The sequence below is a fragment of the Belonocnema kinseyi genome, chromosome 7, assembly GCF_010883055.1.
Source record: "Belonocnema kinseyi isolate 2016_QV_RU_SX_M_011 chromosome 7, B_treatae_v1, whole genome shotgun sequence".
In the NCBI taxonomy this organism is placed as follows: domain Eukaryota; kingdom Metazoa; phylum Arthropoda; class Insecta; order Hymenoptera; family Cynipidae; genus Belonocnema; species Belonocnema kinseyi.
The window spans coordinates 131,428,762-131,453,725 of NC_046663.1; the positions used below are offsets into that span (position 1 = coordinate 131,428,762).

The window sequence follows — 24,964 nt, forward strand, 5'->3', positions numbered from 1 at the left end:
CCTGGAGATAAGAAGCCTTATGTTATCCTCTTCCCAGAAGTTTTGGCCTGGCATGTCCTCTCCATGCGGTGATGTGCGGAGAGATGGCGGCGTTGCTTACTAACTGCTCACTCATACGTAAAACACCAACAGCATATGCACAATGTGGCTGTGGCCGAGTACCCACAAACGTAAATTTTCTTAATATTAAGAAACAGTTCACATGCAACTGACAGCTCAGGTTAAGAGGCCCTGGAGATTTGGTCCAAGCAATTCCCGAAATGATGCTTATCTCCAAGCCCTAGTGTACTACTAAAAATGGTGATATGCGAGATAAGAAAAACTTATCATGTTTAGTTGAAATCAGAGTTTAATATCAAGTAATAATATAAATATTCAGTTTTATTAGAAAAGTTAAATATTAAATTACCATGGTAAAATTATGATTTAAATTAGAAAAAATAGGACTTCCGTTTCCGGCGTAAAAGTGTTTGGTGGCGGTGATCGTGCGTTGCTGAATTCGGTAAATTGCAGTGAGATTTGAGGTGAGTTAATGGGCAGAGTATGAAGGAAGTGTGTTTGAGTGAGATTTAGTGTGATAAAAATAATAGAATTTAAAAAGTGAGAGATGTTTTGAGTAATTAAGACAGTTTGTGGATTGTCTGGGAGGTTAGTTTGTTTGACGTGTGAAACAGGGTAGGGAAACCTGTGCAGATAACTAGCAGCGACACGTCAGGTTAGATAAAGATAAGCACGGAAGAAGATCAGATAGCCGGGTGGGGTAGTACAGTTTCGAAAGAGTGTACGAAAGTTATATCAATTTGATGGATAGCGGGAACTCAGAAGAGGAAGTGTTTGGTAAGCCGAAGCGTGAGGAAAAAAGGGGAAAATACAAAAAAAAACAGTAGAAAGGGAGAGATTAAGGGCAAAGAATTTTTGACCAATTGAGCAATTTGTTAATAGGAAAAGGGATACGGCGAAGAGGAGAAGTAGTGAGGAAAAAATAGCAACCGGATCCACCCTTAAAAATCTTAAAATGTATAGAACGCCACCGGGAAAGGAAAAAATTGGAGTAGGGGAGAAATAAGAGGAGAAAGGCGAAGAAACAGTTGACTGTAGAGGGAACATAGAAAATGAAAATTTGCAGTCGTGCAGCGTGCGAAAAATGATGGTGGAAGTTATGGGGACACACGAGGAAAAGCAGGCGGTACGGGGAGAGGAAATAAAGAAATAAATAAGGCGGGAAATGGCCGAGCTTCACAGAAAAATTAGGAAATGGGAAGAAGTGAGGGAAAAACTAGAAAAAAGGATGCAGTCACTCAAGCAAAGATTAGAAAAGCAGGAAAATCTTAATAAAAAGGTAGAGGAACTGGAAGTTAGATTGAAAAAGACAGAAAGCTCTAATTAGGCGTTTGGAGGTGATGACAAAGAAGAGGTTATTCTATGGAAGCCAGAGCGAATAAAGGATGATTTGACATGGGTAGAAAGGAAAATGCAATAAAAATTAAGGAAAATAGCGAAAGAGGAAAGAAAGGGTAAAGATAGCAGGAGAAAAGTGGGAGGTAGTGGGAGTTTATGTGAACGGTGATATGCAGGAGAAAGCAGAGGAGATGAAAGAAATGATTGAAGAAAATAAAGAAGAGATTAGGCTGACAATAGGTGGGCATTTCTATGCGAGAACAGCAGACAGAGGAGGAAGGGAATAGGGAGAAGAGGGAAGGAGACGAAAAAGAAGAATATTCACGCTCAGGAGGTGAAAGGGGAACCGTAATTGATTATGTGATAGTGGATGGTGCAGTGAGAGAGAAGGTCAAAAAACTATAGGTAGGTGATAATATTGATTCGGATCACTTTACCTAAATAGTGACGTTAGAGGGACAACAAAGCAATAAAAATATGAATAAGAGGAGAGAAAATGTAAAAAGTGTAGGAAAAGGGGATTGGACAAGGGAAGGAAAATAAAGATAAAGAGAATAAAAGGTTTGAGGAAGAGGCTTAGGAGGCTAGTACGGAAGAAGAAGTATGGAAGGTAGTAAATAGAGAAGGAAAAAGAAGAAAAAGAGTAAACCAAGATATTGAAATGATAGAATGGAAGAAATATTTTTTTGAATTTGCTTGGAGGAGTAGAGAAAAAAGTTGTAAAGGGAGGAAAATATTGTAGAGAGAGAGAGAGAGAGAGAGAGAGAGATGAGGAAGAAGACATTTCAAGGAACGGAATAGTTAAAGTTTTAGGATTAATGTAGGATGGAAAGGCACCTGGTATAGATGAGATTCCAAATGAAGTATGGAAATATGGAGGGGAGGAACTAGAGGATTGGGTATGGATAATGTGTAATAGAGTATGGATAGGAGAGAGGTGGCCAAAGTTATGGAAAGAAGGAGTAGTTATACCAATAGTAAAGAAAGGCAAGGGAGAGAAGGTTAAAGAATATAGGGGGAGTGACGTTGATATAGTTGTATTGTTGAAGAAAAAAAGATCGAGTCACCGAATCAGACGGGGTTTAGAAAAAGAATGGGGGTAATGGATAACATATAGGTTCGGATTTATCTAGTAAACAAGAGAATTAAAAGGGAAAAAGAGGCAATGATAGCAATGTTCATAGACTTAAAGGCGCCGTTTGACTCATTAGACCGAGGAGAAATAGAAAAAGTTATGATAAAAAAGGGGATAACAGAGGGATTAATAAAAAGAGTATCATAAATTTTTAGATAAAAGGGGATAGGAAAGGATATATACACTGGCATGCGCAGACAACATAGTGTTGTTGGCAGAGGATGAAGAAGGGATGGCAAAGTTAATTACAGGATTAGAGAAATACTTAGATGGGAAAAAGTTGAATGTTAATGTAGAAAAGACAAAGATAATAAGGCTTAGAAAAGGAGGAGGAAGGAAGAAAGAATGGACAGGGAGATGGAAAGGAATAAAGTTAGAACAAGTCAAAGAGTATAAATATTTGGGATATATCTTGCAAACGAATGGAAATTATATAGCTCATATGAGAGAAAGGTTATAGAAAGCAACAGGGGTAATGAAAGACATACAGGAAATAGGAAAAAGATGGTTAAAAAAATTGAAGAAGGAGAATGTGATTATTCGATACGCTGGTATGGCCGGTATTAGGTTATGGAGCAGAGATATAGGGGTGGAAAGGAAGGAAAGATATTACAAGTGTATAAGAGAGGTATATAAGGTGAACAATAGGGAAAAACTGTAGGGCGCCAGGGTATATGGTGAGGGAAGAAGCGCAAAGGGATAAGTTAAGTATTAGAGTGGAAAAGAAGGCATGGAAATTTGAGACGAAGCTGAGGGAGGGAAAGAGAGGGGAGTTGGCGAATAAGTGCTTGATGGTGGTAGAAGAGAGGTTAGGGAGGGCGATCGAATTGACGACGTGGGAAGAAAAAACGAGGGAGTTCTTTAATGATAGAGAAATAGAAGACGGGACTAAAGTAAACTATGAAGAATTGCAAAAAATGAAGAGGGAAAGGCAATTAATAGAAATATGGGGGATCATTGAGGATTCAAAATGAAATAAATGGTATAAGATGATAAAAAAGGAAGGAGTGCCAAAGTATTTAGAAAAGGGATGAGCAGAGAGAAGGTGGACAAGAATAGCAAGATTTAGATTGGGAAACGAGGTAAGGAAGGGAATGTATTGGGAAAAAGAAGAGAACAGAAAGTGTAGAATATGTGTATGGGGAAGATGTGTTCTAGGGGAGGATGGATTAGGAGAGGAATTGATGAAGGAGTTGGAGGGTGCTAGAGGAGAGAATGACAGAGAATGAAAGAATGCATGTTAAAATAATGGCAAATTGGTGGTATAAAAAAGTGAAAGAAAAAAGAAAACGGAAGTCGCTTAGATTAGTAGCGTAAAGATTGTAAGTAATGTTTATGTAGTATAAGTAGACTAAGTTGTGTTTTGCGTTCTCATGCTCTCTCTCTTGCTTGCTCTCTCCCTTTCGTTCCCTCTATCACTCGTTTGCTAACAAGTCCTCAATTGCGCTATCATAGGAAATAGAGACAAGAAACTAGATATAAGACTGTATGTAAATAGTTGTGAATAATTGTATATAGTAAGGAATTGTATATATTAGATGAAATTATAGACTACCAGCGGTAGAGGCTTAGTGTTCTTACTGCCAGACAGCGTTGGTACAAGAAAAGAATTGCACGAAAGCAACAAAATCGAACCTTTCAGACGGATAAAAGAATTTTCTATGCGAATGTGCATCATGTGTTGGCAAGGTGTTTTCAGACGATCATTGAACACCCAGATCTGATGCTAGGCTTTATGATGCAGGGTACTACCTATATGTTACCTAAAAAACAGACGCTCTAAATCCATCTGAATTTCAACCAATGGCCATGACTCAAACTCATAAGCTTGAAAGGAACTTGCAAACGGCGTACATTGATTACAAGCAAGCCTATCCTTCCGTGCACTGTGGTTCTGTTTACCGTTAAACCCATTGAGAAAATCACTAAAAAGCATATCTCATAGGGTCAGAATACATGATAATGAGGATAGTCATCAAGCGATCGATCTTCTGTACATGGATGACCTGAAGCTGTACGCTAGTCCTACCCAGACACTACAGTAAGTGATCAAAATCACAAAGCAGTTTTCAAATGATATCCACATGAAGTTCGAACTAGAAAAATGCAGGACAGTGCATTTCACCAGAGGAGAATTAGACACTGCAGAGTTAGAGAACGATTTCGAAAATGACTCATTTGGACTCATCAAACGGTCTAACACCGAACTTGAAAGGTTAAACAGAATCCTCTGCGTGAAAATGACGAAGCACCGAATGTACCACGTTAATTCAGCGTTTGAAAAGATAGTTCTGTCACAATATAAGGGGAGGGGGGTGAAGCGCGGTAGATGTCAAAATACTGTACGAGTCACAAGTTATACAGTTGTGCGACTATTTTAACAGCAAATTAGTTGTGACACTTTACATCACCATCTGTAAAGCGGATTTTCACCACACGCCGTTGAATTTGTCCTATGATAAGGGATTAATTATCAGGGCAGAAACCATATAGGAATTAGAAATACAATGCAGGCAGAAAACTATCCACGGCGAGTACCTCAAAACGTTAGATCGACATGAAGTGGATAGTGAGGGATCCAAAATTTTGCTCAGATAGGGTTTTCTGTACCCATAGACGGAAGGATTCGTCAGTGCGATACAGGACAATGTTTTCAGCACCAGAAGTTACCACAAAGACGTGTTACATGAAGACGTGGTGGAGCGGTGCCGATTTTGTGGAGATACCAACGAATCCATCGAGCATTTTATTTGATGACTGTCCCATAATGGCTCAAAGAGAATATACGCACAAACGCAATGATGTATCGGGCATTATACATCAACAACTATACCTAAACCTAGGAATCTGACAAAAATGGATTCCTTTCTATAGAAACATTTCAATTCCCGCTTAAGAAAGCAAGATCATAATTATAATTATAGGCAAGATCCATAATTATGGAGGGTTAAGGCATGAAGTAAGCACTATATGGAGGAATATGAATCATGCATGTATTCACTCTATTGTGATTGCAGATACAGGCAATGTGAACGGAAGATGCACTAAGCATCCTGAACATTTAGGAGTCAGTAGGATATTAGCATCAGCTCAGAAGGTGGTTTTTTATGCTCCTGTTGCATTGTAAGAAACTTTCTTAAAAATTAGGTGGCAAGCGACAAAAAACCTGTAGAGTGGAAGACAGTAGCTCTAAGAAAACATACAGATGTGATTCTTCTCACCTCCAACGTTCGCAGCCGCCGTTTTAGTGTGACAGCGGTGAGGGACTAGCCACTTGAACCCTGTTTTAGGGGCAACTTTAACACAAGTTTGCAATATTCTCAAATATGCATATGTTTCTCTGTCACATAGATGTAAAATAGTATTTTTGGCTACGAATTAAATATTCTGATCTTCACGCGATGATGTATTTTCTAGTCTTCCTTTATATAGATTGCCGCACACACATTTGTCCGGTCCAAACCTATGCCAATTGCTTTAGAGTACCTATTTACCTCACTTACAAGGACTTTAAGGCCCCCTTTTTCAAAGAGGAAAAGAGTTTAAGGTCGTCCATATATAAAAGGTGGTTGACCTTAGATTCTTTTCTTCTCCGCGGGCCACATAAGTATCCAGAGCTTTTGCTTCAGAGCACAATAGATAGACGCAAGAGGGAGGTGCAGAAAAGTATCATACTTAAAGGGTCTCCATGAAAGACCACCTTTCTCATATGTGACATAGCTGGTAGTAACTTCTCTTCTGTCAGAATTTATGACAAATCTTTTTTGCCACAAGGGCATACGTTCTTTCACACATCTCATTATTTTCGGATGTACCTCTAGACACTCAAGGAGCTTAATAAGTAGCTAATGGGTCGTGTTATCTAATGCCTTTCGGTAGTACCAAGCCATGGTCAGATTGCGTCAATGCCTGATAGGATACTGGGTAATACACCTATCTTTTAACAGGTTCTCTCTGCAACCAGTCAGTTCTCCCTTGCATCCTTGTTGTTCAACTATTGCACTCCATACAGGGTCGATATATACTTATTTTCAGAAGACTTTAATTTCTTCTCGACTAGGCGGATTTACAACGGCACATAACGTGTTGTTGAACAGATGGGCAGGATGAGTAGAAAAGATATGATTTTCCTGTATCCACTTTACTTGCCGTGCAAGGCGCTCTTTGACTGTTGAAAGAGCTCCTTTTTTGCGCCTAGAGCTGCTTGATAGTCAATAGTTAACACTTGTTTAGCGCGTGGTTTGCTTTCCGTGAGTTTCGAACTACTACCTTAACTGTTGGAGTGAACTTTTTTTTATGTTATGTAGCTAATCACGCATTGAACATTTGATGCATGCCGTCTCGCCGTTTTAATTTGAAATTGAAGCTGTGTAATACACTCGAAATTTTTACTCAGGCATACTGCAGTATCATTACTTCTGTTGGCACTAAGCAGGGGAACCGCCTTCTCGTAAACTACACAGTTCAGACTTCCGAGATCAAAATCTTCAGCGAGAAAACAAGAAAAAGCAGTATTCGGTTAAGCTAATTTATCAATCCTGAGAAAGACTTTTTCGTGGATTTTTGACCTCTGAATTCTTATGTTGGCATCATCGGCTATCTGCAAAGGTATTCATGCTGCAACGAGTTGTATGTATCTGGAGAATCTTGCTCTTGTCCTTGATAAAGAACTTCATATCCCAGTAAGCGTAAAATAGATACCTCATCACGTAAATACTGAGGCGTTTTATGAGCATATTTCAGGTGCATATTGACCTAACTTTTATGTAACTTGGGTATGTATCCTGTTCTCGCCGGTGAGCTTTCTTGCCAACAGGTAGAGAGGCCTATTGTGGGTAGAGAGACTAATTGTGGGTAGTAGAGAGTTAAAGCAACTTGGCCGAAGCACACGCAAGATGATGACAATCCATCGAAGTCATCATCCTAGATCTTTCGTACCTCGTATATACCTTCCCTGAGAATAAGGGGTTAGAGATTTGTTGAGCTTAGAGTGTGTTTACCAAAGAACGGTTGTAACTATAGCCTTCTCAGTTTTGAAAAGCACAGATACTCTAATGCGACTGTTAAATCAACATGAAGTCGCAAATGTGGCGTCGTCCTCTACCAAGCCGCAGATAGGGCCGCAGAGGAGATTGGTCTCCTATTAATTCCAGCGATACTACGCATGGTCTAGCATCACTAGCACCTTTGGTACTTGAAAGTCGTATACAGAAAGCAGAAAATTCGCATTTACTAAAAAACACGCTGACAAGACACTTCTTTGGAAATTCTACAGCATTACACGTAGAGAAGAGCTAACGAGTGGTCTGTCCAACATGTTTTTGAAATCTGCTGGATTGAGATCGGAGATTTAGGGATTTCTTTTTGCCTGCCAATAAAGCGCTATAAATACCTAACTTTACCACAAGCGCATAATGAATGTACTTGTAGTGGATGATTGAGTTATGTACGCTACGGATACATAGAAAGAGAAAATGCAGCTCTAAAAGTGTTATATTATCAGCATCGGAACTTCTATGGTGTTGCCCGTCTTGCCATACACCCAGGCAGAACTGAAGTCCGTTTTGGAGAACAATCAGTGTAAGATCTACTGGAATTTATCATTTTCCACCACTCAAAGTATCAGTGCTACAAAGCCTAATATTGTCCTTCAAGATCTAAAGACCAAGATAATTTACGTGATTGAATTCTCGGAACCAGCTGACGGTAATATCATGGCGCAGGAGGAACAAAACGAGCGAAATATCAAGCTCTTGTTTTAGAGTAGACCAGGCTGTGCCAAGGCTACACATTATATCTTGTGGTTCTCATAATCGGCTACATTGGAGGTATCTTAAACATAGGATCTATCACTGAGAAGAAAGCCGTACAAAACTAAATTGCTGTAATTCACTACGTATACGCGCAAAATTCAATTTTCGTCTGGACTCACATGTACCGCTCAAAACTGACGGCATGGTACTTAAAGTTACTTTTTCATATACGAGCATTCGTCTAAACATAAGTCTTGCAGGGTCTTTTGACCACCTCATTTTTTACCATAGGCTTGTAGTCTATTATTTCTTAGCCAACTCAAAAAACTCCAGACTTCTTATCATCAGATTCAGTCTATCGCAAAGTACATGCAAAAGGCTATTCTTCTGAGATCACTTCATCTAGTTCGTCAACGCTGTTTCTCCTAAGATTTTGCAAAGGTTGGTAGCTCTAAAAAGGTATCCAGACGTAAAGCCTTCACCCCCAGCTGTGCCGTTTACCGCGTAAGTTCATCCGCGTTTAGAGACCGCAATCTAAGAAAAAGTGTTGAACAGTTGATGACTGGTGTCACCTCCAAGGCTCGTGAGCCCTGTTCAAGCTTGGCAGCGGTAAGGAACGAGCTCCAAACTATATCATGCTCGTAATTGTGAACCTATAACATCATCGCAGAAGGTTTGAAGAATCGTGTTAAGTTAACTTGTAACATCCTCATCTTATCAGGGACTTGACTTAGTCTGTGGCTATAATGTAACAACGGGTTCAACCGAGTAGAAGGTTGAAAAAATAATAAGAATATAATACATTTCTAGTCAATATATAAATTTTACTTAACTAGAATATTCGATGCGCTGAATGTGCACTAACTACCCTTTGTTTAAAAAACTGGGTTTATTATCCAACATTTTGTCATGGATTTAAGACAATATCTTATATAATTGGAAAATGTTGTGTATGATTTACAGAAATGGCTGCATTATAGAGAGAAAACTCCAGTAAATTTAATATGAATGACACGATCTTTTTGGATACTTACCATTATATAAGATAAGAAGATTATTCTTCTCATTAAAAAAATATTTCTCGCCGAGGAACTGTTATCTTAAAATAAAACCCGCTTCTAACCGAACCGCGGTAAATCAGGCTTATGACAACGTCTCACGACCATGAGATGTGTGGTAACATTCCGTAGTGAAATCATAACGACAAGCCGGATAAACCCTTAAGTATCTTGAGGACACAAAGCGATCGAAGGATTACAGCTTTTATCTCGCAAATGCCTGGTCATATTTTTGGCACGCTGTGGTGGCTTTAAGGTTACAAATCAGTGATAGCACCTCCTAAAGCACCGATTACAAGGACAATTACTTTAACCGTATATTGTGATTACAGTCGTTGCAACTCCCTTATGGTGTCTTGATACATCTGCTCCTTATCATTCTCCTTAGCAGTGATATTGTAGTCAGCCGAAGCCGAGAATTCGATCACGAATGTAGTTCTCTTCTCGAAGTAATGGAAAACGATGTTAGGCTTGAAATATGCAATGGAAACGATTGTCCGGAAATTGGATTTCCAGAAAATTTGGCACTTCTCGTTATGAAAAATTGACTCAGTCTATTTTAGAGCATCCGGCAGAACAAATTCCTGGTCAACATCCTAAGAGTGATAAAGACGGTAGTAAAGCATTCTTAGGGTACCATTATTTCTTTAGAGATACGTAGTTCCGCGTGTGTGGGACAACCACATAGAATATGTTTTAGTTACTCAGCGTGTGCATGACGCGCTCTGCACCTATCGTTGGGAACTTCTTGACATAAACTTCAGTCACGGTATACTTTTAAACCTCTGCTTTCTTCACATCGGCTTTCAGAGAAAAAGAATCTCGCAGATACCTTGTTCAAGGCCGACAGATGTGAAGACCAAATCTTCCCAACAAGATGCTTTTATCTGCTTCGGAGAGCCTCTTTCACTGACGCTGCGTCGTGAATGCGACTTTGAGACACGCTCAGGTACGTATAGTTCTCCCTAGTGTTAAGATGTCTAATGACACTTATATACACAAGCTCAGGGACCTAGGGAACTCCAGTAATCTTTCTTTTCTTCACATGAATTTTCGCACATTCGTGCAATGCAAAGTTCATACAAATGTATCGTGTGCACAGCTTGACGATTTTTAAAGCTTGTTTTGGTTTCCTTGCACCAGAAGCAAAAATTATCAGATCATTTATATAAAATACATGAAGGACCTTACGCTCGCGATAGTTAGCGTGGCTGCAGAAGTATCTAGGAAAATTGTGCAGTGCGAGAGATAGAAGCATAATTGTGATGCAAAAGAACAGAGGGCTCATGGTATCATTTAGAGGTATCCAGGAAAATTGCGTAGTGCGAGAGATAGAAGCATAATTGTGATGCAAAAGAACAGAGGGCTCATGGTATCGTCCTGAAAGACGCTCCCGACAAATGACTTTGTTCGTTGTCATACGATAATTTTCAGATTAGATGGTAAATCTAGTTTTCCTAAGGGGCATCAATCTTACTAAGTGTGAAAAAAACTTCAAGAGTTGAGCTAATGGGCTGCTGCTCATTACGCCAGCGTATGAATCTGCCTTAATTACAGCTATTTTAGGTCGGTTAACAGGAATCGAGCGTGAATGTACTAGGGACAAGCAATTTGAGTGTTTCGAGTGGTATGTGGTGGACATCTATCGTCTGAGGATGAATGGCGACGAAAGGTCAAACGACATGTATGACCGTCTGCACTCCTATCTAAGTGGCGCCCAAGCAGCCCTCAAAGCGAAACATCCGCATGAGATTGCTACGGCCACGATTATACCAATTCGCGCCGCGGCGCTTAGGGCATTTATAAGGGGTCTATCAGACGATCTCTCGAATGCCGTCGGCGCCAGAGATCCAAGAACTCTGGAGAGCGCTTTCAAGTATGCTAAATATGCAGAAGAGCGCAGAGGACTGCAGGGATCTTCACGCTATACATTATACCGAGCCAAGCATCAACCGAGGAAACCGATGCCGAAGCAATCGGAGCAATATTACATACCAGACCCGCGAATAGATTATCACCAGGCCGAAGAAATACGATTATATGATCCATATGAACACAGAGTTCAAGGATATGGCGGAAGGTAGTATTCCTCAGGATGTCCCCGCTTATCGAGTCCGGGGACCAAAGAAATTGGAAGAAGAGATAAACCACCGGTCTCAGGTATTTCATGGAATTCCTCACCAGAAAACCCGTATTATTACGTGCATCCGACACCCCAGCGTGGATATCTACCCGCTTATGTGTAGGCCTACTACCAAACGGCTAACGTGTCTTACTCCCGTGGGTCGCCGCCTCCCCAAGGGACAGGGCATTTCAACCAAGGATATCAGAAGAATTATTATACGATCTGATCGGTCTTCTTGATAAGAGTGCCCGACTTTTTATCGACAGGGGTGCCGATGTACATATTATAAAAGTATGTGCACTTGCATCTGACGCACCATTACGTGAAGAGAATTTCTCGTACCTAACGGGGGTCTCTCTAACCAAAATTTATACCCTGGGTATAAATTCCATGGACCGCAACTTCCGATCTCAGTAGAGGGAATTCTGGGACGCGCATATCTCAGACAAGAAAGGTCAAACGTCTCATTTTTCTATAATGCGTTGACGACCCAGTCACGGCCCGTGGATCCTATCCCTTTATTGACCTAGAATCATCACAAGCGAGGATTGAGTTAGAACCAGAAGTAAAGCCTGTTTCCCGGATTTAAATAATCCGGGCCAGAACTAGGCAATATATAACAATACCGGTATTGGATGCAATATTGACAGAAGGGTACCTCCCGTTGCTGGATACGAAACCGGTACTTTTTATAGGGAATGAGGCAGTTCGTAATAAACACGGCCAATGCCACATGTTGGCGATCAATACTACACTAGCGAAGAAGATAGTTCCGATATCGCGGCTGTGCGGCTAAATGTCGCGGAAAGGATCGAAACCATCTTAAGAAAAATACGGACGGATCATGTCAATCCAGAAGAACTGCCATACATAAAAAAATGGGTCAATGGCGATCTTATTGTTGAATTAGTATCGCCGTATAACTCGCCTTTGTAGATCATCCTAAAGAAACCCGATAAATATGGGAACAAAAGGTGGCGAATGGTAATTGATTTCCGCGCCTTGATAAGCGATATCCTACACCGGCTAGGGAATGCCCAATACTTTTCTGTTTTTGACCTGGCTTTAGGATTTGATCAAGTGGAGACGACTTGCGAGGACCAATCCAAAACAGCATTCTCGACAAGGTATGGGCACTTCCAGTGTAAGAGGATGCCAATGGATATAAAAAATGCCCCCGCCACCTTCCAGCGTCTGATGGATCCAGGACTCTCCGGGCTGCAGCCTACGCAATTACTGGCTTACCTTGACGACATTATAGTCTTTTCTGAGACTGAGGTTGTCTACCTAGGGCATGTTGTCTGTGGAGACGGGGTTCGACCCGATCCTAGAATATTAACAACCATTAAAGATTGTCCTATCCCTCGTACAGTTTGGTCGGTTAGGGCGTTTCTGGGAGTAGTTGAGTATTACTTACGTTTCGTTGAAAACTTTGCTAAGATAGTAAGGCGCCTGTTCTACTTATGTAAAAAAACATATTATTTCACTGGGGCCGACCACAAAGATCTTTTTTCCGTAAATCAAGAAAGATTTTGTGTTCAAGTCCTATTCTAAAATACCCGGACTAAGTGACCTCCATGAAGGGCCCAGAGGCTAGACTTACTAAGTGGTTGCTTAAACTACGAGAATACTCTTATGTTTATGATTTCAGGACCGGTAAGGTTAACAGGGCTGTAGAGGCTTTATCGTGAAACCCTTTTGTCAAGGAAAATGAGAGTGACTCGAGCGAAAGCGACTCCGACGATTCATCGACATCAGCCGCAAAAATATGCGAGACGCTGGATGCGTTTCCGATCAGTTCTTCTGGAAAAGCCGCTAAGCAAGTAGCAAAGGAGAAACTCAGACAAAATCGGGGACCGAAAGGAACGTCGAGAATCGCCGCAACAGCAGAGGCCAGGGTTCAAGGTCCTCTTCCGTACATTTTATAACAACCCTGCTGTAGGTAAAAAGCTGGAATTGCTGGAAGCCGAAGCCCGAGATAAGCCCGATGATGAGGAACGCAAATCTTGCAAGACCCAGCTGACGTTTGAACCTAGTCTGGAAGGAAGCACGATTGCAAAAAGGCTAAGAGAGTGACGAGCTGAGAATCGGCGATAGGTAAATTATAAGGAGGCCGATTCAAATTCCTCCAATTCAGAATCCGAGGTAACTAATGCGGCTGATTCAGAATCGGACATTCCTGTCCGTCAGCGACGTTACAGCATGTCACCCAGCCTGGAAATCCCAGCAACCACACATAAATACCGAAGTCCACCCAAAAGCGCACCTGCTCCTCGGCTTTCCGGTGCAAAAATGGACGATTACCATACGTTCGCCCTATCAGAAGATCAAACAATGATAAGCAGTCTAAGTAGCCTAGTCGAGAGACCAACACAAAACGATCTTCAAAACTCCTTTTCCAAACTGTCGAAGTCCTTCAATATCAGGGCCTACCAAAGGGGTGAATGTCAAATCGCGATCAGACGGGGAAATTGAAACTTCCGGCGTAGCAGGGGAGCTAACTAACATCGACGAGGCAAACAAGCGAAGGTGTAAGTTAGCAACCCCTAGTAATTGTATTTCCCGTCTCCCGCTATGACGTCGCCTATAAATGTAGCATCCAATCCAGAAACCAACTCAGAAAGATACGGTATGGGATTGGGATTAACGATGCCTTACGTATACGTCGCTGACCATCGGGATGGCAGCCAAAATTCTGATGCCTCCGTGACTACCGATATTCCCAAATTGGAAATGCAGGCCTCCGTACTACAGAGCAGTCGTGAATCACTCACATACTTGCGTGACAAAATATTGTACATTTTTTAGCTGCGGATTATGAGCCAGTAAGCCCCATAATGAAGTTGCTCATAGCCCAAATTTTGATGATCTCGAAGAAAGAGTTCAAACTAAGTTTGCGCAACTTTTTAGTGATTCTCAAAAGGGATCACATTAAACATTTCCGAATAGCGCGCTATGAAGATATGTGCGATAGCCTGACAAGGAACGTCTTTACCGACAAGCTGGTGAACGTCTTCGCAAACACGGGAATAAAAATCACGGTTTGTTATGGAAAAATTTAAATTCCGCCGGAGAACATTCGGTCAAAAATTATCGTCAAGTTTCATAATGGTTTAATCGAAGGACACAAAGGCGTCACGAAAGTTACCGTAGAATCAGAGAGCGGTATACCTGGCAAACATTACGGGATTACGTTACTGAATATATCCGAAGGTCTCGGAACTGCGCTGAACAGAAGCTCGTGCGTGCACGTACACGAGAGCTGAAGATAATCACGGACACAGCTTTGGATACCTTTGACAAGGTTTTCCTTGACACGGTGGGTCCCTTACGGACCACGCCTGATAAGAATCGTCACATCGTTACAATACAGCTACCATAGCGCAGGCGTTATAAATGAACCTGCACTCTGTGTACGGAGCGCCAACATGCATTTTAAAAGACAGAGGCAAAGCATTCGTAAGCAAGCTCGTGCTGAAGCTCTCAAAAATCTTTAATATTAAACAAGTTACAACCTCCAGATATAGGCCCCAGACAAACGGGACCCTAGAAAGGAGCCATGCGATCCTAGAGGCATAAATTAGGGAGTATGCAGGCGATTATGACAACTAGGATCAGCTCCTTCCATATGCGCTGTTCGCTTATAATATACCGATCCACGAAGCAACTATCTTCATGCTTTTCGAGCTCGTTTTCGGCCGGCAAGCAAGGACGCTATCCTCATTCCCCCCGAGAAGAAACTACAAACTTACGGAGCCTATCTCAGGGAATTGATCATGCGATTAATAGACTTACGGAAACTCGTCGCGAAAAACCTCATAGCAGCCAAGGTACGGTCCAAGGCTCATTACGACCTTAAAGCAAAACCGTGGGACGCTGACCGAGGCGACTAGGAGGACCCTTGTCGGTCTCGGAGGAAGGATTCCTAGTCGCTCCGCAAGGATATCACCAAGTTTTTACCGACGGGTCCAGCCTTTGAGCCAGCAAGGACGGGCCGAAAGCAGGGGTGGGCGTTTGGCTTGATCATGTTCACGAACTAAACTTTTCAAAAAAAGCGGAGAGCAGAAAAACAAACAATTCTGCCGAAATTGAGGCTACGTTAATAGCTATCAAACAGGCCACGAACAGTGGTATTAAGAAACTTACAATCAATTCGGACTCTCGTTATCTTATTAACGGCCACACAAAGTGGCGACAAAATTGGGAAGACAGGGGGGTGGTTATCAAGCAATAATCGAGCTGTAATAAATAGACGAGATCTGGCAAGGAAACAAGGCAGATGCATATCTTCTAGATTTGGAGGAAAAGTTAATCACCCTTAACCAACATCACTTAGAAATCCGTGAGCACTTCCATTATAAGGATGCACCCCTTGGAGTAGTCGCAATATTGGGGATAGGATTATTTATCTATATGTCCAGAACCTACGTAGTGACCATAGGTATCAAGTTGCTACGAAAATTAATAGGAGATAGCCAAGAAAACAGTGGGGAACAACCCAAAAATAAAATCACGACAGTTCACTGCCCAGAGCTAGCGAGCAGAATAATCTATTTGGAGAACAGCATAAAGATGGAACCGAAAGTCGTAAATTCATACGGCTCTTCAGACGGTCTGCGGAAGAGGAGGACGCCCAGTGTACACTGTCAAAGTGTTGTTGTACCATAAACTTATGGTCTTTCTCGCGAGTGGTGTCAGTGTTGAAGTTGCTCTCTAGTTGCGCCGGGAGTTCAGCCATCATTAAAAGATTAAACGTTAGAGACTTTTGACTTTATATGAACTATTTAATATATATTCATATATAAATATATATAATATATATAGTAATTATAAGAAATATACCTGCACATCTAACTACACCTACAACCACTGATTCGATCGTGATTCGCCCATATGGTCGCCAGGGGACGACGACGCATACTAAAGGGGCGAGTTGTTACGCACTATATGCGCGTATATACACATATAAGTATCATCGAAAAAAACATAATGTATGAGTACCCATGCCATATAGAAGCAGGGGGGGGGGTAGGAAAGAATAAATCTTCGCACGCTTTCTGCAACGAAGCATTTCCACACCATGGGAATTCGGCAACCGTGGATCATCTTTCGCGCACGATGCACTCTAGCTGTCGCTTTGAACGGGCAGGGTAACACCTCGCGAGAAAGATGCATCTGGGGTGTCAACGGCAGAGGGTATGCGGGGGCTGCGACGCGGTCGAAGCGATTTCTCCTTCCTAATTAGGGAGCCGAAATCGCAACCGAGGAAGCTCAATAAGCACCTTATTGTAGCAGAGACAACTCAGGCGGTCTCTGGCGGCTTCGAGCCATTCTAAAGGCCCGGTTGTTTAGTCTGCTTGTTCCTGAAACAATTTTGATTTTTTTTGTTGGTTCTTTCAAAACGCGGACTCGCGCTCATCTCTCTAATTCATCGTAAACGCTAAGAGCATCGAGGTAGGGTGAGTGCGACACGCACAACATACAAACATACTACATTTGTTTCCGGAAATCAATTTTATATTACAAAAATAAAACATACCAGTTTAATGTGAGCGCTCTCCTCCTGTTCACATTTACATCTTTTCACATAATTGCCAGTTATGTACCGGCTCTAGGCAGCAGTGAATGCCCCTTGAATAGATAAGGCCGGAGACCAATCCTCTACCTCGCTCAATGAGGAGCAGATGATTTCGCTACTCTGGTGGCGAATGGGAATGATCGGATAGAGGATATTTGTTCGATTACGCTCGTTCGTAACAGGCATACAGGTATCTGTTTTTTTGCTAAGGTTTTCTGTAAACTTCATGTCCTAATCTGTTATCAGATCTTTTCTAAACTAATAGGTCCAAGCAAGGCAATTTTCCGTTTTGTTTAATTTCCATAGCGAACTGGATATTAGGATGTGATGGATTGATGAAATCGAAAAACTTATTTAGTTCATCTTGTCCATGACCCCAGATGACAAAAGTGTCATCAACGTAACGGAACCAAAAGCACGGAAGGGAATTTTGTAAAAGATTTGATAATATCAATTGTGTCAGAGATTATAACTTTCGTGAAAATTATAACTATGTCGAAACTCACTATGATGTCTTGGGGTTTAATGTAAACCTGTATTATCTATTTGATAAAGTCAAATGAGTTTTAGACGTGAGTGATGGAATTTCCTGTAGAAGGATTTAGTTTTGTAGCGAGGAAGCGTGTTAGATTGTAACTTGGTGAGTTTATTATGCTGACGATCGGTCTGAGTGGAATGTTATTTTTGTAAATTTTCGAGAGTCCGTAAAGTCTTGGAGTAATGGGATTACTAAGTATTGATTCAAAGATTGTTTGGCTGTCAAGTTGGGAGTCTTTGAGAAGGGTTTTTGTGGTTTTTTTGTGGTTTTTTGTGGTTTTTTGTTGTTTTGTTAAGTTTAAAGCTGAAATCATTTTATTGTAGAGAGGATAGTCAGAGATATTTTTTACTGTATCTGATAGTTTTGTTTGCCTTAATGGAAGTAATTTTTCAAATTTTATTTGTTGTTTTTGAGTGGAAAGATCTTAAATCCGTTGGGATTGGTCAAAAGATATGCGGTCCAATGTAGACCAAATGTCAAAGACAAACGTCAAGACTTTAGGGACTCCTAAAAATCCACAAAGATAGCATTCCACTCAGATCGATTGTCAGTACAATAAACTTACGAACTTACAATCTAGCACGCTTCCTCGCTATAAAACTAAATCCTTTTACAGGAAACTCCATCGCTCACGTCCAAAACTCATTTGACTTTATCAAAAAGATACAACTGATTCACATTCAACCCCAAGACATCGTGGTGAGTTTCGACATAGTATCCCTCTTTACGAAAGTACCAATCTTTGATAAAATTGATATTATCAAATATTTTACAAACTTATTTTCCGAGCTTGTACCTTTTATAGTATACAGAGCTGTCTCCATAACAGATAAAGATAACTAACAAAACGAATTGTAAAACGTTAAACAAATCCTAATAAAGAATGATGGCGCCAACAAACAAATTAATAAAGCAATAAAAAAATACACCCAAAAAAACAATTTAACACAATCTACGAAAGAAAGAGAGAGAAAACGACCACCTCTCTACCCTAATTATTAGGTGTCACAGAACAAATAGGAACAATTCTCAACAAACACAACATCCAAACCATATTTAAACCACCTGCAAAAAAGGACAACTACTCAATAACCCCGAAGAAGAAATGGCAACCCTTAGTGATCCAGGGGTATCTAAAATTCCTTGCTTTTGTGTCAAAGTCTACATTGGAGAAACCGGGAGAGCGGTGAGCCAACGTATACAGAAACATGAGAGTAAAGTCAGGTTAAAACATTTCACGCAATCAGCACTAGCTGAAGATCATATCGAAACAGGCCATAACATTTTATTTGACAAAACAGCAGTCGTTGCAAAAACACACAATATCTTTCTAAAAAGCATAGAGAAGCAATCAAAATCTTAAAATACTCTAATAGCATCAATAGAGACAATGGATATAATACCAATTCGATTTGGCTTTTCGTTCTCCCGAGTTTAAAAAAAAACTTGATTGGCACTATAGCCAATCACAAGCATCGTAGAGAGTAAACATAAGAAGAACATAACCTGATACTTCAGTTTCAGGTTAGCCTTAAATAAGTGAACTTGCAGTTCACGAAACGTTGGCAAAATGTGTAGTTTTTTACACGATTGGAACCCGAAATATCTCTTTTTATCAATCATAAGACCAAAATACGAATATATCAACACTCACCAAAAACCTGGGCTGCGCTGATTGACTATACAACATCTGGCAGCATGTTTTTGACAGAATACGGGTACTATCTAAGTCTAGGAGAAGTATAGAACAGAGGGAAATATGGGTTAGAGAAAACAAACGGTTTTTCTCTGGCCTATCTTAACTCTTCCAGGATCTCCCAGTTAGTGTCAATCATCCGCTTAAACCAGAGAAGATGTTTTCCTTTAACCCACCAGCATCTAGCCCACATCTTCACCTCTAGTATTAACGTGCAATTACTGTAGGCTCCTTGCTCCTTTTAGCACTGACTGGATTCGGAAGGGGTGAGGCCCGAAAATGGACGATCGGGGTCGAGAAATCCCGAAAAGTAGGTAAACAGGTTGTCGACCGCAAATCGCAAGTTCTCGCCTTGATGCGACTGACATGTTTACAAGTAACCTCGCTGAACGTTTTCCGCTTTCGATGCATTACCCCACTTAAAGATGCATGTACCAGTGCTTGAAGTAAATGATCCGTCCCTTGGATTACAAAAGGAACAATTGGCGGCTTCCGGAATTGCCGTAGATTTGATATACGTTGAAGCTCACCCTAAAGCAAATCTAGAACAAATATAAATAAAGTAACTTAAAGAAATTGATATTAGAAAAGACATACATGAAATAGGTACACAGACAGGCTGGTCGAGTGTGGAGAGAGACACGTGATCAAGTAAGAATAGGAAGAAGAAAGAAAGCGTAAATAAACAAAGAAAAGAGAAAGAGATATAAACGAAAAAGAGACAGATAGTAAAAAAAGGATAATAAAGAATAGAACGAGAGTGAAAAGAGTATGAGAGTTAGGTTCGGTACTACTATTAGGTCTCGGAATGGTAAGGAGGGGGTAGACGATAGTACGCTGGGCAGCAAGAAATCGGCCTCTCTGTGGTTGAACAAAGAGTCACGCTCCATCACAACTTCCCCCTCCATATATCAAGAAACGAAAACTCTACCCAGGCAGGTATTCCACAGCTAATAGAAATTAAATTACTGAGTAGATTTCAGGCACACGAGTCACATGGGCCGAGAGTAAGTCACACGAATTGTCAAACCTAGCAGAAGTAGCGCGATAAGAAGAAGGTTTAATTCTAGAAAATCTATTAATAATTATTCTAAAGAAAGAAAGAACTATTAAAAGTTTAATACAAATATATGGTCTGAAAATAAAATAAAATATAGAGGTCCTATATCAATGGTAAAAAGTAACCATACATTTAATAATATAGGTTGGATTAATAAAAATATAACGTAATTATAATTAATAACCTCATAGAAAAACCAATAGCAGCAGGGAACACAATACCGTTCGCATCAGAAATATCCGAATGTATCATGGAACTCTCAGAAACAGAACATAGCGGAAATTTTAGATATCCTACAACCAGTAAAGTATATTTTAAAGATAGATCTACAATCGGCTTACAATCAAATTAGGTTGGACAAAAATTTTCAAGAAATTACAGCATTCATAGTTTCAGGAAGGGATATATTTCAATTTATTCGGATGCCTTTTGGCTTATGTAATACACCAGCGGCATGTCAACGTCTTATGGATAAAATAATTACTCATGGTGCATGCTATCCTCATTCAGCACAATATATAAAAAATAGAAACGCACAAGTGTTCGAGAATTTCTACCCTGAATCTGCCAAGGCTATAATTCACAATCATTATCTAGATGATTACTTATACAGTGTTGAAACTGAAAATAAAGCTGTAAACAGAATTAAACAAGTCACCAAGATCCATAAAAGAGGTGGTTTTGAAATAAGAGGATGGGCAAGTAATAGTAAAGAAGTATTAAATGCTCTGCCACCTGAATCGCTAACCAAAGGAAAAATTATCCTTATCATGGACCAACAACCTGTGGAACGTAACTTAGGACTGAAATGGGATCCCAACGGAAACATGATCTTCTTTGACTTATCTCTGAAAGGAATCCTCAAAATCATTGCACAAGGACAAGAGACTAAGCGGGAGGTACTACGTGTAATCACGTCTGTTTATTACCCTTTAGGTATTTTAGCACTCTTTAGCATAAAAGGAAAAATTTTGCTTCCGGGTGTTTGGAAAAATGGAATTGGTTGGGATGATAAACTACTAGCCAAGGAATATAGAGAATGGCTAATATGGATAAAAGGTTTATACGACGTTATATGTTGCAAGCTCCCCAGGTGCTATCAGGATGGCAGCGAGAAATCAACTAAAACGGAACTACATGTTTTTTGTGATGCGAGTAAACAGGCATATTCAGCAGTAGCTTATTGAAGGTATTCCCGCCATGATGGAGGGTGTACTACATCGTTCATAGCTGGTGAAAAACGTGTAGCTTCTTTAAAACTTACATCCATCCCAAGGATAACACTACAGGGAGTCTTACTAGCCAGTCGACTCGCTAATACTGTAACAGAAGAACATGAAGAAAAACCAAGTAAACGCGTGTTATGGACGGATTCTAGAAATACCCCGACTTGTATTAGAGCAGATCTAGAAAATAACAAACCTTTGTTTTACATACACTTGGGGAGATTGACGAATTGACAAACGCTGATGAATGGAGATGTATTCTGACGAAACAAAATCCAGCAGATGATGTTACGCGAGACCATGGACGTATTGGAAAGCAAATGAACCGGTGGTTATATGGACCGCAGTTTTTACAAGAAGAGAGACAAAAGTGGTCATCACGTTTGCGGAATAAAGAGCGAACAGAATCCGATGAAGAAAAGAAAGTCGAATATGTAGGCACCCTATGTGAAGATACACCTATGGAGTTACCTGACGTGAATAATTTCTCAAAATGGTTCAATTTCGTTCGCAGTACAGCATGAATCTACCTTCTTGCCCTCATCTCTCTTCTCCCACTTCCCTTCTCTGACTCCTTCTCCTTTCTATTTGTACTCCCCTTTGATCCTATTTTGCTTAACCCCTAACAGATCCTTGAAATAATCTGTCCTCTCACGAAATTCTATTTCTTTATTCACACCCTTCCTTTCCACTCTTTTCGCATTCATCACTCTTTCCACTCTTTCCTCCTTCTCTTTCTAAATTCTCCACTAAATCTTCGTTTCCTTTTCCTTTTTTCTCTGCTGATTTTCCCTTCCACTAAAAATTCTCTCGCTGTTTGCCGCATTCGCCCGTTTTCTTCAATCCTCAAGAAATCGTATCGCTCCTACACTATGTGAGCGCTGTGCAGTTCTGTTGAGCTTTTTCAAGTTCGTGGGTCTACCTCGCCTGTTACCCGTCCCCACTCATTTTAACTTCCCGTAAGTCCCTACTTCACACGTTAATCTCGTTTGCGTCGTTCATCTGCCGCCCTCTGTCAGGGCTCCGTCTAAGAGGTATGTTACTCTATCCTACTTTATCCACTGAGCAAGACTCATAACGAGTCACTTCCCCCTCGCCTAAATTTTCACGACGCGAAGTCCAATCTAACCTCAAAATGATCTTTCATCTTCGACCTTTTCCACACGTTTCAACCTCTCACCAAAGCCCTTCACTCTTATTAAAGCTAACAACCCTACCTTCCTCACTCAACAAAATTTCACAACAATCACCTCTATTGACGGTTCTTAATAGCCAAAAAACAACAGCACCACAAAAGCACCGTCACTCTACTATCGGTATCGGAAACAAAAGCCAAATACCTACGACACACACACACGCGCGCAAATACACACACATATATATACACTACCAGTGAATTATTATTTGTTATATTTTATTGACCACAAAAAAATCAATCCGTGTAGAAATTATGACCATTTTAGTAGAAAAAATGACTTTTTAAAATATTTTTCACCTGTTATTATACTTACATGTTGTATGTGTTGTTAATAGAATCTTTTTAATATTTATAATATATGTAGACAAAAGTAAAGAAATTTCATCCAAGTTACTTTTGTTAGAATTTAAGCAATGTAATTTTTTTTCGATATCACATAAATATATCATACTGAGTAAATTTTAGTAGCTGCTATTATCATTCTGTATTATATTTTTCGTAATACTCCTAAGTATGTAGGTAAAAAATGACAAAAATTCCAAATTAGAATTTTATCAGTATATACTTATTCTAGATGTAAAAATAAACATTTTTTCTTCATGGAGCTCTTTTCTACAGTGCCAGAGAGAAATAGAGAGTCACAATGCATCAGAAATAGCAGTTGACAGAAACATGGCGCCACCTACTCGTCCTTTTACCCGTCATGACCATATTATTGATATATATATATATCGTTTTAAATCTTCAATTTGATCCAGGACTCGGTCGGTGTGCAAAGTTCTGCACCACCGACAAATACCGACATGAGGTAAATGACAGTATGAGAGCGGACCCCGTAGCCTCTCAACCCTTTACATGTGTGTGTCGCGTGGCCATCATAGGTATGCCGCACGCACACATCCTGATATCGGCTTTGACTCAGGCATATTTACATATTTAGAATTCAGGTGGTTGGTATTTTACCATGAGTAAAACTGTTCGATCGCGAAGCAAGCAATTTTTGACAACTACAATCTAAGAGATAAATGAGCCAATTTTGTGTTTTTAACTGTCCAGTATTTGACCTTAAAATCCGTTTGTACATTTTGTGTATTTGTGCTACAATTATTACCCATAGCTAGTTAAATTTAATGACAGATTAAGCAAATCTGCAAATGCCTCTAGGAACTACAGGTTATGTTTCTATGTTTACCTTTCAGCTTTACTCTCACCGTCATTGTTTTCAGGTTTCTTTTTTCAGAATTATCACACCCGGTGCGATCGAAAAATCATTGGATTATCGAAATCAACTCCTAAATATTTGACTTAAAAAAAAGAAAGCCAATCACATATTTTAAGTGACAAAAAATTGAAGAACTGCACAAGTTCAAGTCGGGTAGCCACTGACTGGGAAAACAGGAAATTATAGCCCAGATTCTTAAATACCAAAAAGCACGCTAAAGTTTAGAGGAAAACTGGGAATTTTCGAGATTAATTTTTTCGTTTTGTGGAAGCTTTTATCTAAATCTTCCTAAAAAGTCTTTTTTTTGGAGTAGTAAAATCAACTTTCTTGATGAACACTCGTCTATTTCGAACAGCTAGTTCAATCTTTCAGATTGAAAATTCGCATTTTAATTTGAAAATCGAGTTTTTAATTCAAAAGATAAAACCTCCTGTCTTTTATTTTTTAAATTTGATCGTAAGACCGAAATAAGTTGAACAATTTGTTCCTATTAAAAAGAGATTAATTCTTAACCCATCATTTGATAGTAAAAATTTTCAAATTGAAAATCGAGTTTCCAATACAAAAGATGAAACCTTCTGTCGAAAATGGAATAATGTTCAACAAAATAGTTGATTTTTTAAACCAAAAAGATTCATTCTGAACCCAGAATTTGATAGGAAAAATTTTTGAATTAAAAATCGAGTTTTTAATTCAAAAGATGAAAGCTTCTGTCGAAAATGGAGTAATGTTCAACAAAATAGTTAAATTTTTAAACAAAAGAGATTAATTCTTAACCCAGGATATGATAGTAAAAAATTTGAAATTAAAAATTGAGATTTTTATTCAAAAGATGAAACCTTCTGTCGAAAATGGAATAATGTTCAACAAAATAGTATGTATGTATGTATTTAATCTCTCCCTTTTACGGGTTTGAGGGCCACCGCTCCCTGTACATATATTTACAATTCCATCCTTAGTCTAACTTAAATACTACT

At 39.9% G+C, this 24,964-nt stretch overlaps 1 protein-coding gene across 1 annotated transcript in view; it reads right to left on the minus strand.

Moving 5' to 3' along the window:
- The window catches only part of LOC117175797, a 624,882-nt gene that overhangs the window by 272,915 nt on the left and 327,003 nt on the right, over nucleotides 1-24,964 (minus strand). The window lies entirely within an intron of this gene.